The sequence below is a fragment of the Cydia strobilella genome, chromosome Z (assembly GCF_947568885.1).
Source record: "Cydia strobilella chromosome Z, ilCydStro3.1, whole genome shotgun sequence".
NCBI lineage: Eukaryota > Metazoa > Arthropoda > Insecta > Lepidoptera > Tortricidae > Cydia > Cydia strobilella.
The window spans coordinates 4,262,669-4,269,580 of record NC_086068.1 but is presented as its reverse complement, the minus strand read 5'-3'; the positions used below and the strand labels follow the sequence as shown (position 1 = coordinate 4,269,580).

Below are 6,912 nucleotides of genomic sequence, written 5' to 3'. Positions count from 1 at the left end.
ATTTTAAATAAAGATTTTATTACCATATACAAACCTATCTCAATCGTTCTTATTTCCTTTGACTTTTTCTTGCTGTCGTTTATAGACGACAAAATTGACAACTAAAAAATACTCAAACAGAGTACAAATTAAAAAGTGGCAACACTGTAGTGTTGTCCCGTTTTTCTTAGATTGATTTGAAAGGGACGACACTAGTGTTGCCACTTTTTAATTACTACTCTTTTTTTTTGCCAGACTAAATTTGACTCAAGGCTTCCTGTAAGGTCCCTTTTCGTTTAAACTTTTATTAAACCGTATTATTTAAAATGTAAGTGAAATTTAGCCGTAGAGCGTTTTAGCTGGTCTGAAACTTAATTTATATTTATTTTGGTAACAATTTTTTTTATTTAAATCGGGATTAATGGTTTTGCTATTGAATGTTGTTTTTTTTTTAGAATCTTAAAATACAGTTTAATTTCCAAATTGAAATGCCATTTCAGTATATGTTATATAAAACATGTTTAATCTTTTATACGTATGGTTCTTTTAGATCGGTGATTGCAAGTGTAATAGTTTAAAACAGGCAAAGTGCGAGTCGGACTCGCGCACCGAGGGTTCCGTACTTTTTAGTATTTGTTGTTATAGCGGCAACAGAAATACATCATCTGTGAAAATTTCAACTGTCTAGCTATCACGGTTCATGAGATACAGCCTGATGACAGACAGACAGTCAGACGGACAGCGGAGTCTTAGTAATAGGGTCCCGTTTTTACCCTTTGGGTACGGAACCCTAAAAACATACATGGCTTTCCATCAGAGAAGGGTACTTAAGTCCTTATGCTTCAAGTACAATAAGCTCCTTTTTATTTTGATAGAAAGGTCCTTTGCACATTAAGCATAAGGTCCCTTCTCTGATGGAAAGCCACATATTTTTGTCGCTTGTTAGCCGGAGTAAGATAAAAATGGCCCCATTCCACAACAACCCTAGAAAGTCGAAAAACAAAATTTCGGATTCGCGTTTCCCGGTGGGTCCTCTGTAAACAAACCGCCTTGATGCATCAATGCCATATTTTATTATCTCTGAAAATTTGTCAAAAAACTGTTAAAGGCACAGTATGTATAACTTACTCTGGTTTACTAAACGGGCTAGTGCTGCACTCTGGTGGCAGAACATTGCAGTAATATCCCCTATTAATCGTCATTGCTTTCGTGGGAATACAAAATACAACGTTCCATCTTCTAAGTCAATCGCCCTGAAGAAAGGATCATACCTATTTTTGAAATCAACGGAATAACCTAAAAGTAATGTTTTTTATTCCTATGTATTGTTTTGTTTGTTATGTGAAAGCTTCTTTTTTTCAAGACTTTCTTGTAATAATGTGATTTGAGCGCCTGTCGAAATTGAAGAAGTATTTTTTATATATATTTTGCTGCAATGCTATATTGACGGCGTTGCTATGGATATTGTATGTGTTAGTGGTAAATATTAGTATGTCTTATCGACGAGGAATCGCAAAAGAAACCTTATGAACTTGAGATAAGGGTTAAAATTCAATGCCGACGATTGCCTAATGGCTCTGTTAGTTGAACCTGAGGGCCTTTGCGAACACCGAAGTGCAAATTGCGGTCATCTTTCTCTGTCACTCTAATTACGCCTTAATTGGAGTGAAAGAGAAAGGTAGGCCCTCTGAAACACGATTAGCTCAATTCGATTCCATGTCGATGAAGGTAGTGACACTAAGGAGCACTTTTTGATGTTAACGGACTTTCGCAAACGTATGAATTTGAACGCCACAGTAGGTTGCAATATAAAATGAACCTTTATACAATGTAATAGATGATACTATAGCGTGTTTTATAAAATAGCCGTTGCGGTCAAAAAGTAAATCAAACACACGCGCCGGCCAATCAACGCTAGGGTTGTCTACGCTTAAAAATGATTTAACCTTTTCGACGCCGTGTCAAACACAAAAGCTGTCACTCGGACGCCACGTCACCGAAGTGTCAAAACTGAAATTAAACTTTATGTACATGCATTTAGGTCTATTTTGCTGTGTGTCGCATTAATCAGTCTTTGGCGTTGGACCTGCGGTGCCGATATAACAGTCATTGGCGTCCAAAAGTTTAAAAACAAAATTGAAGAAAAACTGATAAAAGTGCTCCGACCCGACCCTATTTAGGAAATATTAATAGTAAATGTGTCAATGTACGGGATTAGCCCGCCCTACGCCAGAAGTCAAATGTGTTACCATTATTTTAATAATTTACTCGACACCGTATTATTTTACGTATTTTTTTTAAATATAGTTTGATTTTCATGAAGATAATATAGATTTATTGACTTAGTGATAAAAGTACAAAAAACCTGTCCAAAAACAAGGTTATGTAAATCAATTTATATTATTTGCATTAAGAAAACAGCAATTAGGTATATTTTGTATAGACGTGTTTTCAACGGTGTCGGGCTTTTTTTTAAATTCTTAACGGTATTGTCAGTAGAAAAAAAATAGCCAATTTTCCGTGCACATTTATGATTTTTTTTATCTGGCTTTCTTAAATGAATAACATGTTTTTTTGTTAATCTGTTATTTTCGTTTAAGCTTTGGTTATAGACAATTTATTTAAAAATTTACTAGTGAGAATTTAGGTTAAAAGTAACATAATATGGCTGATGACTAAGCTTCATTTATCTTGGGTTATTGTTATCATAAATCTCTTTATTTACAACATATACATATTAAAAATCGGTCACAATACCTGGTTTTAACTTTGACTTTTAAAGCCTGACCAGAAATATATGATCATTATCAAGAGGGCGCTGTTATTCTTATGTATAGGGTGATAGTTCAGTATAGTATGAAAAAAATAGTTCCAGTGAAATTCCGCAACATGGCGCATGATCATATATTCCTGGTCTGGCTTTAGGTACCTAAGATTAAATGCTAACTTGCCTACTACACCTCTAGCGTCGAGTATTGGTCCCTAATAATGGTCGTCGGACGATATCGGCCTGTCAGTTGTTCGACTTGTTCGGAACTGTCAAATTTTTGTTCTTACTGACAGGCCGATATCGTCCGGCGGACTGAGTCAGTGGACCCCTTAAGACAGTTCATTTTTATAAGGACTAGCTGTCACGTTAAATGTTTTGAAGACAAGTTTAGCGAATTTATATAGAAATGTAAAGCTCGCTCCAGACTACGCGGCGCGAAGCCTCGAACGTGAGTGTGGAGTCGATTTCGCTGATTAGCGAACTAGACTCCACACTCGCGTTCGCGGCTTCGCGCCGTCTGGAGCGGGCTTAAGAGTATAAACCATTTTATGCTAAAATGCCTTACATTATCTTGGAAAAGAGGTGATACTCTTCAAACTGCTGGATCGATTTTTATCAAACATAGCTACGAACCGCAGTAAATAAAAACCGCATCGAAACCGGTCCATCCGCTTGAGAGCTACGATGCCACAGACAGACACACAGACATTGGCGTCAAACGTATAATACCCCCGGCGTCGGGTGTTAATGTATCGGTATGACTCCTGCAAACAAAGTCATGGGATCATTTCAATATTAAAGTTTAGATCGGCGTTTTCTCTAACGATTGTCCTCTGGTTTTCACGCGTTGCGTTGACTTTATACTCATTTCTTCCATGTTTATTCCCTAGTGTTATGCTTATTTCTGAATTTTCTCACACATGTGGCACCCTGTAGTCGTGATGACCCTAATGCCGGGGCCAATTCTGCATACAAAATATGTCTCTTAGGATATTTTTCAGGCCCCTTTAACCGAATTTAAAACAAGCCGTCCTTATTTTTTGTTAATTCTTATAAAGACCTGTAAGGGATTTACAAATGTAACAATTTATCAACACGTCTGATAGGGACGCAAGTAAAAGAATGATTATCAAATATTGCTCTAAAGGTCCCTCCACACTCGTGGCGCGAAGCCGCGAACGCGAGTGTGGAGTCTAGTTTGCTAATCAGCGAAATCGACTCCACACTCGCGTTCGCTATCGGTTGCCACATCGCATTGATAATTGCGATAAAATTGTTCCATCTATACAACGCTTAACAATTCAAATACAGAGTGAGAAAATAGTTACTGTAAATTAAGGTATTTGTAAATCAACCGAATTGAACTAAATCCAACAACGATTCTTGTTTCTTTCTTTGTATTGTTCTTTCGTCATGTCTTGAAAAAACTTAAAACGAATTTACAGCAAGGTAATATATTTTATAATGTACAACTTGGAAGTTCTCTGTTGATACGTTTGTATGAAGCTTACCACGCGACAGTCATTATATCGTGAACGTTAGGCGATTAACCTTTCGAGACCCGGACAATGGTGAATCGAAAGGTTAACACAATGACCACGATTCAGTGGAGCGAAATATCTATCGGTGTGCGCTAACGTGTCTTCAGTGTGAAAAAAGAGACTCATATTTATACTACAAAGGCCCTGGTATTGATGTGTTGTGCAATTACTCGAAATGTATTGAACTAAGTTTTTCTGATTACCGAAATAAATTACTTGAACACTGTTCTGGTTGTATTATTGTAGTTCTACCTTTCTATCGTTTGGGTTGGTAAGAAGTTATTATGGTCAGCTATTAATGTTAAGTCCGCTGCAAGCTCGGCCGAATTGCACCTTCCCATACAAACGGAGTTCCGCTCCCATTTTAAAACTACGTGTTGGATTGTAATGAAACTTTGCACATACAATGACATGAGGTATATCTAGGTCTGTAATTAGTTTATATAGCTCCAGCCGGGCTAGCACATGATTGGCGCGAGAGTATCTCGCCGCGACATAGACTACCCGTCCCCCTTTAATTCATACAGTTAGCAAAAGACGGGTAGTCTATCTCGCGGCGAGATACTGTCGCGTCAATCATGTGCTCGGCCTACAGTTTATAACACAAACGAAATAGAGCAAAAACAAGTTTTGTATGAAAAACTTAAATTGGCTGTATTTTTTTAACTATGGTATGAAGCTACTTAAACTTAATTACAGACATAGATATACCTTATCCTATTGTAAGTACAAAGTTTCAGAGTAATCTAGCTAATCGTTTTAAAATGAGAGTAGTTATCTTTTTGAGAAGGATTTTTTCTGTTGCTTTTTCACAACTTTTTCGACGCCGTGTCAAACACAAAAGCTGTCACTCGGACGCCACGTCACCGAAGTGTCAAAACTGAAATTGAACTTTATGCACATGCACGTAGGTCTATTTTGTTCTGTGGTCTTTGACCGATTAATCCGTCTATGGCGTTGGACCTGCGGTGCCGATATATCCGCCAATGGCGTCCAAAAGGAAAAAATCAACGTATAGGGTTGGGAATTAAAACACACTTTATTTTAAATACACACAATATATTACATATCTCTGGAGTTGTTTCAAATTGGTCCAATGATCAGAAAATCGCCTCTCTGTCTTGCATATTCGAGCGATAGAGACGGAGAAAAATAAAACTTTAATCCTCGATGTTCGCCGTAGGCGCCCAAAAGACAATTTACCGGTGTCAATTTATTTAAAATTTCGATTGTAATAAAAAAAAATTGTATGTAGGTCAAGCAACACTTGCGACTAGAAAAAGGCGCGAAATTCAAATTTTCTATGGGACGATAACCTTTCGCGCCTACATTTTTTAAATTTGCCGCCTTTTTCTACTGACAAAATTTGACTGACCAACTTATAGTTACAAACTTAAAACGGGCTTCACATTATATGCGGGTCCGCGTGTGCGAGCATCGCTATATACACGCATAGCGCTATCTCGTTCACACACGTCTGTGTAAAAACCGCGAAGGCCCTATTTCACAAACTGGCAATAGTAAAGCGTGTCCGCACTTGACCGATGACTAGAGATCTTTACCGGTGTTACCGGTTAAGACTTGTGATTTTATAAAATAGGACCCAAAACACTATTATGTTACAAATGTCTTAAAACTGGACAAAAAAATTATAAGTAATTTTTATTTCACCCTTATGCCTCCTCTACACCATTGGCCATGAATCATTATGGGCAATTGTATGTGATGATCGTGTAGATGGTTTAATGGCATACAGTGGCCCATTCTGTCGGTTTTCGGGCGACCATGGTTGTGCGCGTGCCCACACGATGGAATCGTCGCCCATTTTGTAATGGACCATCATTGTAGAGGAGCCATTTGATGCATGAAGTATCACCATAACAGTACTCATACTAAAACAACCAAATTCGCATTAAATTAAGATTTTTATATCGTTGGCATTTGTCTTGTTTCAGTATCAAAATTGATACTTCATGCATCTAAGGTAGGGTTCTCTCCAAATATATCGACGCGGAATCGGCGAAAGCCGATTTGAAAACCTTTGTGATTGTGATTGAAAATAATTAATTATTTATTATTATGTTAATAATGATGAAATTAATAATCCATATTAGGTAATCCATATTTTTTGACATTTAGATTTTTATTCTAGAAAGTTTCTAGACTACTTATTTTTTTATACAATTTTGGTGTTTGACGATCCTTTTGTGAATTCTTATTATTAAGTTTGACATATCTATAATAATTCAATGATTTTAAGAATAATAATAACTGGATCAATAAATTGCTCTGATATTTAGATTCAGGTAATATTTAAAACTTGACAATTTAAAAGTGCTTGTTGCTAGGCCTATTTGAATAAAGAATATTTTGACTGACTTTGTCTGCGCAATAACAGCGAGAAAGCCGTAGACGCGTCGGCAGGCTTCGGCCGATACGAGCCGAGCCGAACGACGACTTTTTCGCTCTCATTGCGCAGTCAAGACTTTTTCCTCGGCTTTTGCCGATTCCGCATCGATATATCTGGGGAGACCGTAAATCTTAGGACATCTTGTCACGACCCCAAATTAAGTCGCGCGAGTTTTCTCGCTGATGGCGACTAGTACTAACTAGTATAGTAGT

General features: G+C 37.3%; 1 protein-coding gene and 1 long non-coding RNA gene across 2 annotated transcripts in view; one reads left to right on the top strand and one right to left on the bottom strand.

The window, feature by feature from the left end:
- The window catches only part of LOC134754341 (deformed epidermal autoregulatory factor 1), a 209,317-nt gene that overhangs the window by 147,206 nt on the left and 55,199 nt on the right, over positions 1–6,912 (bottom strand). The window lies entirely within an intron of this gene.
- Positions 1–6,912, top strand: part of LOC134754517 (uncharacterized) — a 197,784-nt gene that overhangs the window by 149,584 nt on the left and 41,288 nt on the right. The gene's annotated exons all lie outside the window — the stretch shown is intronic.